Source organism: Mustela erminea, chromosome X (assembly GCF_009829155.1).
Source record: "Mustela erminea isolate mMusErm1 chromosome X, mMusErm1.Pri, whole genome shotgun sequence".
In the NCBI taxonomy this organism is placed as follows: domain Eukaryota; kingdom Metazoa; phylum Chordata; class Mammalia; order Carnivora; family Mustelidae; genus Mustela; species Mustela erminea.
Window position 1 is genome coordinate 123,934,954 of NC_045635.1, and position 11,590 is coordinate 123,946,543.

The following is an 11,590-nucleotide window of genomic DNA, read 5'->3' on the forward strand; positions in this document are numbered from 1 at the left end:
CGCATCGGGCTCTCTGCTCGGTGGAGAGCCTGCTTCCTCCTCTCTCTCTCTGCCTGCCTCTCTGCCTACTTGTGGTCTCTGTCTGTCAAATTAAAAAAAAAAGATGTAAAAATCAGGAGATTATATCATTGTGGTTTGTTCCTATACTTTTTATTTTGTTTCACTGATGTATTTATCTATGCTGACCCCACAAGCGCACTGTCTTGTTAAAGCTGTATAGTAGGTCTTGATACCTGGTTGTGTAATTCCTTCAGCTTTATTCTTTAAAATTGCCTTGGCTATTCTTGACCTTTTGTGTATCCATATAAATTTCAATATTGGCTTGTCAGTTTTCATAACAAACCAGTTACAGTTTTTATTTGGATTTCATTGACTCCATAAATCACGGAGGAATTGGCATATTAACAGTGTACCAAATGGGGTCCCAGTGTACAATGGCAGCAACCACTACCCTCCTTGATCGTGTATGCAGCCTGTTGATTGTATGGGTTGCCCTAAGAGACCTTGGAGATAGCCCTTTCCAGTGGACATTGATGTCTGACCTTATGCTATCTCCAAACTAGGCTCCAGACAGGTATGCAGTATACCTTTGCAAAGCCCAAGGTACAGTGGCCAGGGTCCATATTGGCCAAGTCATCATGTCCATCAGTACCCAGCTACAGAACAAAGAGCATGTGATTGAGGCCCTAGGCAGGACCAAGTTCAAATTCCCTGGCCACCAGAATATCCACACTTCCAGGAATTAAGGCTTTACTAAGTTTGATGTGGATGAATTTGAAGATATGGTGGCAAAAAATTGGTTCATCCAAGATGGTTATGGGGTCAAATCATGTCCCCTTGGACAAATGGTGGGTACTGCACTCTTGAGAATTTTGGCACTGCCCTCTCCCTATTCATGCCCACCAATAAATCCTACTTCTATAAAAAAAAACCCAGTATTAACAATATTGAGACTATAGCCTATGAACATGGTATATCCCTATATTTATTTAGGTTTTCTTTAATTTCTCTCAATAATATTTTCTAGTTTTCAGTGTGAAGATCTTACAGATCTTTTGTTAAAATTTTTCTTAAGTATTTGGTGTCTTTTAGGTAGTATTATAATTTTTTTTTTCTAAATGCTTTCTTTCTTTTTTTTTAAATTTATTTTTTATTTTCAGCATAATAGTATTCATTATTTTTGTACCACACCCAGTGCTCCATGCAATCTGTGCCCTCTATAATACCCACCACCTGGTACCCCAACCTCCCACCCCCCCACCACTTCAAACCCCTCAGATTGTTTTTCAGAGTCCATAGTCTCTCATGGTTCACCTCCCCTTCCAATTTCCCCCAACTCCCTTCTCCTCTCTAACTCCCTATGTCCTCCATGCTATTTCTTATGCTCCACAAATAAGCGAAACCATATGCTAATTGACTCTCTCTGCTTGACTTATTTCACTCAGCATAATCTCTTCCAGTCTGGTCCATGTTGCTACAAAAGTTGGGTATTCATCCTTTCTGATGGAGGCATAATACTTCATAGTGTATATGGACCACATCTTCCTTATCCATTCGTCTGTTGAAGGGCATCTTGGTTCTTTCCACAGTTTGGCGATCATGGCCATTGCTGCTATAAACATTGGGGTACAGATGTTCATCATCACTAGCCATCAGGGAGATTCAAATTAAAACTACATTGAGATATCACCTTACACCAGGTAGTATTATAAATTAAAAATTTTTCTTACTCGTCCTGATCTATATAAATTGATTTTTACATTTTAACTTTATATCAATATTATTAAGTACAGTTATTAGTTTACATTATTTGTAGGTTCTTTTGGATTTCTTATGTATAGTCATGTCTTTGATAGTTTTTCTTTCTTCGTTTTTACTACTTTTGCCTTTTCTATGTTTTCCTTGCTTGATTACACTGTCTAGGACCTCCAGGACAGCATTAAATAGATGCATTGCTAGCTGATATCCTTGTCTTATTCATGATCTCAGGGGAAATTAAAAAATAATGATTTTTAAAAAGTAATGATTTTTTTTTGCAGCCACTATTTACTCAGACTAAGAAAGTTGCCTTTGCTTCCCAGTTATCTATGAGTTTGTTTTTGTTTGTTTGTTTGTTTTTGGCTATGAGTATTTTTTTAACATCAAGTAGGAGTACAATTTATTAAATGCATTTTCTGCATCTATAATTTTCTAGCTTTTCTTATTAATATGCCTAATTACACTAATTGATCTTCCCATAAACCCACTTTGTTGAGATGTATTAATCATTGTTAAATATCACTGGATTAGATTCAAACATATATATCATTGTTTATAATTTTCATTTCTTTTTAAGCTACTTTATTAAGTTATAGCTTACATGTTAAAAGCTGTACATATTTAATGAATATAATTTGATGAGTTTGGGGATAAGTATATACCTGTGAAACAATCACCACCATCAAGACCAAAAACATATCCATCACCTCCCAAATTTCCTTCTTGCCCCTTTTATTATTATTATTATGTGATTTTCATTTCTTATAATTTCTTTCAGGTTTTGGTTATGCTGACTTCATAAAATAAGATAACAAATATCCCCTTTTTTTCTGAGCTTTGGAAGTGTTTGTTAAAGATCAATGTTATTTCTTCTTTAAGTGTTTGAAAGAACTTACCAGTGAAGCCATTTAGGTCTGCAGTTTAACTTTTTAATAACAAGTTTCATTTATAATACTCATATAAGACTATTTTCTTCTTGTGTCAGTTTTATTGAATTGTGTTTCTCAAGGAATTTGTCTGCTTTTTCAAGGGCTGCTTCTGACCCATTCTCTCACTTTTCTGGATCTCCCAGATGCACTCTTTTCCGTATCTCATATGTCTCTCATATGTCTCATTTCCATCCCTTTTGCTCCCCATTCTTCTTTCTAGATATTATCTATTGATCCTTTAGTTCACAAATCATGTTTTCAACTTGGCTCAGTTTACTGTTAAATCCATCTGTTGAGGTCTTAGTTTTAGTTATTTTCTGTTCCAGATTTTCCATTTGGCTTTTTATTATAGTTTCCAGTTCTCTGGTGAAAATTTCTCTCTTGCCATCTATTTTCTTGAACCTATTCATCACAATTATTCCAGAGTCTGTGTCTGATAACTTCAGTATCACCTATGTTTCTGTTTCTATCCTCTGTCTATTGCTCTTGGTCTTGTATATTTGTATGCCAGTAAATTTTGATTGAATGCCCAACATTGTGTGTGAAAATTATAAGGGCTCCAGATCATGTTATCTTCTTCCAGAGAGGTTTACCCCTCCCTTCTGTCAGGAAGCAGAGATTCTGATCACCTTATTTCAACTATAGACTTTGCTGACTCTAGGGTAGTTTGCAGTCTTTAAATGTCCAGGTTTGCCTCTGGTTCACCCCCATTTCTAGGGGGGTAGCCCTCTAGGATTTCTAAATAAAAATCAGGATTGTTTGATAGGGCTTCTTCTACGTAGCACTTTATAACCTCTTTTGTTCTCTCAGCACTGTAAGTCTGTCACAAACCTGCTCTGCTTTGCTGATGCTTTCTGCCCTTATTTTCTGTGCAGCTTAAACCGCAAATATCTCTAGAAAAAAACTGGTTCCATGTATTATGTTCTATTTTGTGTCCTCCTTTTATTTCTAGGATCTTGGTCCCTCAACTGTTAGCTGCCTTGACAACTCCAAACTTTACTGTTTTAGACTTCTGAGCCCCATGAGGCAACCTAAAGCTGATCTGCTGGCTTGTCTTATGCCCTATGCCAAAAAGAACCTGAGGGGAAAATAGTATGCAGAAAGTAAGGCTTACCTTAATGAGCTTCTCTTCTTTCTGGATTTGCTTTCTCAAATCTTGGCTGCCTCAGTGGTCCTTTGATTCCTTCACAAAAGATATTTTTTAAAACCTGACTTTTCTAGTTTTCTTGTTAGAATATTGGTCTGCTAGAAGGCTACTCTATCACAGAAGTCTTCTGAACTCAAGATTAAAATGTATGTGTATTTTTAGGCATGTATTTCCCCTTATCTCTGTACATTGATCAAAAGAATATAAGAAGAAAAACTCTCCAGTAGCAGTGAACATGACTAACACTCAGATCTTTGTTTCTATACACCATTTCCCATGAAGATGAATCAGGTTTCCTTAAAGAAGTAGCTGATTTTAAGGTAAGTACAAGATGAGCCTGAGTGGCTTGCTGGATCACAAATTAAGAAAAACATCAGAGAGTGATGGGAACATGTCATAAAGACACAGAAGCCAAACTGAAAGGACACCCACTGGCTAAGTCTGGAATAATTTGAACATCAAAAATACTAACGATGGGGAAACAAAAGCAAAAATGAAGTATTTGGACTTCATCAGGATAAAAAGCTTCTGCAGAGCAAAGGAAACAATCAACAAAACTAAAAGGCAGCCTACAGAATGGGTGAAGATATTTATAAATGATATATCTGATAAAGAGTTAGTATCCAAAATCTACAAAAAAACTTATTAAATTCAACACCCCAAAATCAAATAATCCAATTAAAAATGGGCAGAATACAGGAATAGATATTTTTCCAAAAAAGATGTTCAGATGGCCAACAGACACATGGGAAGATGTTCAATATTACTCATCATTAGAGAAATACAAATCAAAACCATGATAAGATACCATCTTGCACCTGTCAGAATGGCTAAAATTAACAATGCAAGAATCAACAGGTGTTGGTGAGGATGTAGAGAAGGGGAACTCTCTTGTATTTCTTATGGGAATGCAAACTTTCCAGCCACTCTGGAAAACAGTACAGAGGTTCCTCAAAAAAGTTAAACAAAGAATTACTTTACAATCCAGCAATTACAATACTACATATTTACCCAAAAGTACAAGAATACAGATAAGGGGGCACAAGCACCCTGATGTTTATAGCAGCATTATAAATAGCTTAATTATGGAAAGAGTCCAGATGTCCATTGACTGATGAATGGATAAAAAGGATGTGGTACATATATACAATGGAATGTTATTCAGCCATCAAAAAGAACGAAATCTTTGTAATAAAGCTTGAAATCATGGCCACAGTCGCCAAACTGTGGAAAGAACAAAGATACCCTTCAACGGACAAATGGATAAGGAAGATGTGGTCCATATACATTATGGAGTATTATGCCTCCATCAGAAAGGACGAATACCCAACCTTTGTATCAACATGGACCGGACTGGAAGAGATTATGCTGAGTGAAATCAGTCAAGCAGAGAGAGTCAATTAGCATATGGTTTCACTTATTTGTGGAGCATAAGAAATAGCATGGAGGACATAGGGAGTTAGAGAGGAGAAGGGAGTTGGGGGAAATTGGAAGGGGAGGTGAACCATGAGAGACTATGGACTCTGAAAAACAATCTGAGGGGTTTGAAGTGGTGGGGGCGTGAGAGGTTGGGGTACCAGGTGGTGGGTATTATAGAGGGCATGGATTGCATGGAGCACTGGGTGTGGTGAAAAAATAATGAATACTGTTTTTCTGAAAATAAATAAATCAATTTAATAAAAAAAATTATTTATATTAAAAAAAATGAACCAGAATAGCGGGAACGAGTTAAAAATAAAAGTTATCCTATGGGGGAAAAAAATGAAATCTTGCCATTTGCAATGATGTGCATAGAGCTAGAGTATATTATGCTAAGTGAAATAAGTCAATCAGAGAAAGACAAATACCATATGATTTCACTCATATGTGGAATTTAAGAAGCAAAACAGATGAACATACGGGAAGGTGAAAAAGAGAGAGAGAGAAACAAATCTCTCAAAGATAGAGAACAAACTGAGGGTTGGTTGCTGGAGGGTAGGTAGGTGGGGGATGGGTTAGATGGATGATGGTTATTAAGGAGAGCACTTGTGATGAACACTGGGTGTTTTATATAAGTGATGAACCACTGAATTCTACTCTAGAAATCAATATTACACTATATATTAACTAACTAGAATTTAAATAAAAATTTGAAGAAAAAATTAAGATAGCTTAAAAAATAATAATATTAATGGTAAGGGCTCCTGACCGTCTCAGTCAGTAGATCATGTGACTCTTGGTCTCAGGGATCATGGGTTTGAGCCCCACATTGATGGTAGAGATTACTTAAATAAATAAACTTAAAAAACACTGTTGGTTATAGTGTGTAATACATTGACCTATGTAAAATCTAGAAATCCATGGTGACATTTAAATTAAAGGAGAAGAGAGTAAAAGAGAAAAGTTCTGTTTTTGTTTTTATTTTTACAGAAGAATGCCAGCTATTAAATATAAAAGGAATGGTTTAGTTAGAAAGTTCCTGTCTTGTAACCCTTGAAGGAATAATTGGTTGAGGTAAGGATCTTCAGTTGATGCGAATATGACTGAGTAAAATGTTCTTGGGAACGAGTCTCAAACGATCACTTCACAGATTACTTTTAATAAAGGGGGTAAATGTGCTCTTACAATGGAAAGTCTAGTGGCCACCAGCTTAACCAAGTGGTCAAGCCTGCAAATGCCTGTAGTGATTTGACTGAGTGCCTCCACTAAGATCCAGTGTGAGGTACACAATGTCATTTATGTGACATTTATGTAATGAGAACAATGTGATGTTCTTGCTGGAAATGTTTTACCTGAATTTCATCATGAGGAAACAGGCCATTCTATAATGTGAGGAACGATGAAGGACAACTGACCTGGACAGTTCAAAGGATTTGATGTCGTGAAGGACAGAAGGAGTTGGGATTGTTCTGGATTGCAGGACCCTAAAGAGACACAGCCAAATGCTCTGAGTCTTGAATGGATCATGGATTGGAAAAACAGAAGTCACGAAGGGCATTTTGGGGACAATAGAAGAAACTGTAGTATAGACTGGATGCTGGATATTGAATTTATGATGATTTTTCTACAGAGTGTGCTAATGTAGTTAAATAGGGGGATCTTATTGGGACATAGATACTGAAACATTTCATGGCGAAGTGTCACAATGAAAGTAGCCTACTTTTCTATGATTTGGAAAAAAAAAGGAAGAGTGGGCTTGTGGGTGTGTAGCCATACGGACTGGTTGTAGCTAGATGTTAACAGTTGGTGAACATAGGTGAGGGGTATTTGGGTGTTGTGAAAAAGAGAAGGAAAAAATACCCTTGCAGCTTTTTACTATATTTTTCAACAAAAATCCACAAGATGGCAGAAGAGGAACACTCTTAGAATGTGTTTCTCTGCCACCTTCTGTAAGGTGACCTTATTTTCTGATTTCGGAAGCAGTATGTGAAATCCAACAAAAGGATTGTTTTTGCTTTGTGAATCCATTTATATGAAAAGTTATACAAAAGTATGAGCACAAAATGCTGTTTCGCTGTCTCATTCTATGGATTGCTTTGATTGAAGTACCATTTTGTCAAGTTTGGTCCAAAAAACTCTTAAACTCTATCTAAAACATTGTGTGTGGGGGCAATTTTTCTGGTGAGAATATCCACAACTTTCACCATGTCTCAAAGTAGTCAGTCAGTTATCACCCCCCAAATGAGAAGGTTGAGGGGTTCAAGAAAGTGGGACTAGGTCAATGTCTTAACAACATCAGGGTCAGTAATAGTTTAAACCATTTTCCTTTAATAAGTTCTCTGAAGGTGAGTTTAGTACAGTGCCCTGGCAATGAGTATTTGTTAAGTGGATTGATGTAGGAATGGATGGATGTAGATGGAAGGGAGTCAAAAGACATAGGTATGACTGGGGCATAACGTGTCCCTCCTCCCTACCTTACTCCCCAAACCCACACACCGAGATCAAATGTATTTAGGAAAATATTTGTGGTCACATAAAGCAATTCCCTACCAAGCAGAATCAGTTGTTTGCATCTGTTTATTGTTTCCCTTCCCAAAGAAAAATAGTTTATTGGTCAATGGAGATGCTGGCCATATAAAGCTTTCTCTTTATTAATATTTATCCAAAGAGTTCAAGTTTTTTATGGTGACATGAGCCAAGCTTCTTGTGACTTCAGGAAGCTTCTACTGTGTTGTGCATGTCACCTGTGCCTGTTGGTTTCCTCCCAGTATTCCTGCAAGCTGTTCATATTGCAAATTGAGAGCCAAACCACTTAAGACTCCTCTCTTTTTGATTCACTAACCAAAGAGCAGGCTTTGTTTTCTGAGGAACTGAAAACAACCTGGAAGACAGGTGTCTTAAAAACTTGTATATTGACTTGATTGCAAAAGAAAATCCCTGTTAAGTGCCTTGATCTGGCTATCGGTGTGGTATGGATTATTTTTTTTAAAGGCTCACATATTAGAATCAACCAAGGGAGAATAAAATGTCCATTTACGATGCATGAGCAGTTTGTAGTTGGTTTAAAGTATCATTTACTGAATTCTTACCATTTTTTTCTTTTTTTGCTTTCTAAACATTAGTGTTAGAGAATTCCTTATTGAGGATGATGAGCTACCAGTAGTTAGCAATATGACTACAAGTGAGAGACTAAACAGTAAAATAGGCATGTCTTTAGAAAGGAACTCTTAACTTCTCCCCCTGCATCTTCAAGGATTTTTTTATGAGAATGTAGTCTGAATAAATAATGATACAAGGGGAGCATATGTTGGCACAATCCTCCGAGACCTTCATATGCAGAATGTAATTGTTGTTCAGTATAATCAGTTCTGTCATTCATCTTGAACAGACTAAAACCAAAGAATGCCAATTAATTAAATTATAAATTATATCCTTTCTACATTCAAAGCTGTTTGCGATATTAAAAGACCTGAAATGGAACAATAAAAATAAATGTATAAATTGAAAAAGACAGATTGTTTGGAAGAAATGAGATAACCATTTAGAAGGATTGAGATAACTGTAGCAGGAATATTGGATGACTTCTCTACTGCAGAGAGCAGAGTTCAGCTCTGAGCTTTCTGGTTCCTAAACAAAAAAGACAAGTAGGTCAACTCTGTTGTTTGTATTTGTGTTTGTATTTATATTAAAGGAGGAATATTAAAAAAAACTTATGATATGATATCTTGTATAAGCAACACTGAGTGACATATTGGACAATGTTTTTTATTATATTGTATAGAGAAGACACAGAAATCTTTGCATATTTTCTCCATTTACCCTCTGTAGAAATGCAGACGAAGTATCAGATCACAACTCAATCACTGAAAAAATGTCTTTGGGGAAACTGAGGGAACCAAGTCCAGAAACATATTTTCCTGATGATCCTAACCAATCATTTTCAAACCAACTAAGGAGTTTTTAGAAATTCAGATTCCATGGTCTACCATGCATCTTCAGAGATTCTAATTCAGATTCTAATTCTGAAGGTCTGGTGCTGGACCCAAGAGCCTAGAGTTATGGATGTTCTGTGCATATGCTGATCCTGGTTTGGAGACCATTGATCTATGATACACAATAAGCATAGCATGTTTTCCTCTAACATATATTTTGTTTGCAGGCAAAAAATTAAAAACATTTTTCCCATTAAAACAAACAGATGAATTATGAATCAGAATTCAAGATTTGCATTAATTTCTGAAATAAAACATGAGCCTTAGACATTTAATGTCTGAAAGGGTTCATTTGGGGCTCTATTTCCAGACCCTGAGGAGATAGAGTTCATGCCTCACTACTATTCAAGTCTTTGATGGAACAGCTTTTAAAGCATCTAGGGAATTTTATCAGTCAGGGTTCAGTGCTTATAAAATCCTTGGAAGGACTAGAAGCTTGGGGATCAGGAGGCAGCTCTGTAACTGGGACCCAGACAGTTGGAAGCTGCTCTCCAACCCCCGCCAACAGAGCTGCTGCCTCCTCGCTCTCTCACTGACCCTCGACCAGCAAACAGCAGCAGGAAGATGGCCTTTGTCACACTTGCACCTTCTTCCAAGAATTGGAAGGTGCAAGTGCATCTCGTTGGCTATGTGGAATTCACATCCAGAATTGTAGCTGTAATCGTAGCTGTAAGAGAGCATGGGAAATTGACTTTCTAGTTTTTCCATCCCTGTGGTTTATTGGCAGGTACATGGAGGAAGGCAGGAATGGAACCTATCAAGGGATGCTGTCAAACACAATCATGAGTCAAAAGTGCTAACCAGCAGGATCTAACTGGCTAGGGAAGGGCCTGAGAGTCACAGAAACGGAGATACTGCCATCCGCTTGTAAAGCTGAGTGAGATAGTCTTTCTAGACACAGGCTAAAATGGAATTAATTTTTTCCTTTTTATGGAAGACATTCTATATTAGACTCTGTCCCCGAAATGGCATTTTTTATTGGCACTGGCATCTGAGCCAAATATCTTCAACTGAAAATTTGTGAATCACATTTTCCCCCAAATAATAAGTTGTTTATGAAAAACATTTTCTTTAAGAATATATGTGATTGAATCTGAGTTATATGTGAACTGCCTTCCCATTATTTTGCTTGGCGTGTGAGTGGGTGTGGGTGTGCGTGTGTGTTGCACCCGTGTGTTTTCTGGAAGGTTCTACTGAGCTAGAAGATAGGCTGGAAATTCCCCCAATTACCCAGACATGGGTTATCCAAGGCTGACCTTAGTCGGTCTGTGTTTGCGTTGGCTTGGTATCAGAAGGGATACCTCTCGGGGGCGCCTGGGTGGCTCAGTTGGTTAAGCATCTGCCTTCGGCTCAGGTCATGATCTCAGGGTCCTGGGATTGAGTCCTGCCTTGGGCCACTCCCCCTGCTTGTGTTCCCTCTCTCACTGCATTTCTCCCTGTCAAATAAATAAATGAAATCTTAAAAAAAAATAAGAAGGGACACTTCTCTGAGAGGATCACTGTATTTATTATTACAACAAATACTTATTGAGCACTTGTTCTCTGCCTAACATTATTTCCCTGATCCTTGTAACTCCTCGAGGTATGTGTTACTACCCTCATTTTACAAATGAGGTAACAGGCACAAAGAGGTTAAATAACTTTCCAAGGTGACAGAGCTGGTAAATGGTAGAGCCAGAATTTGAACTCAGGTGTCTGATGTCAAAGCATCACTGCCTTATATGACATTCTATTTTACTCTTATTATCCTTTGTCCCTCTATGTTGGCCCAATGTATAACCAGACTCAGAGCTGCAATATTGAGGTTGATAATGCATTTAGGAGGGGAAGGGAACATTTTTAGTATGAGCTAATAAGATACCCACCAAAGATTCAGGCAGGTACCAAAAGTATGGGGTTTTTATTTTGTTTATGGAATAATCAATGGTTCCAGAGCAGACACAAGACAAGAATCCTCTTATTTTTCATCTTTTCATGCTATTTGCAGCATACAATGCTGCAAGGCTATAGTTCTCCATCTCTCTCTCTCTCTCTCTCTCTCTCTCTCTCTGTATATATATATATATATATATATATATATATATATATAAAACACAATAATAAGAAGGTAGAGAAATAACATATATTTGTCCATTGTCTTGTCTGAACAAATTCTGAACAAAATAAGTTTCTCTCAAAAAACTATGAGTATTGAGTAATGGGAATTTTTTGCTTGTCTTTGGAATGATGGCAACCTAGTTGAAGTGCTTTCTCTTATTCTTTAACTTGCTATCCCATAATTTTGCCATTCCACTTTTGTGTGTGGCACAGAACCTATACAGTCAAAGTGAGGAGGCAGACAACAA

At 37.1% G+C, this 11,590-nt stretch overlaps 1 pseudogene; it reads left to right on the forward strand.

Moving 5' to 3' along the window:
• The first annotated feature begins 407 nt into the window (after positions 1-407).
• LOC116583824 lies at positions 408-516 on the forward strand (annotated as a pseudogene).
• The last annotated feature ends 11,074 nt before the right edge of the window (positions 517-11,590 follow it).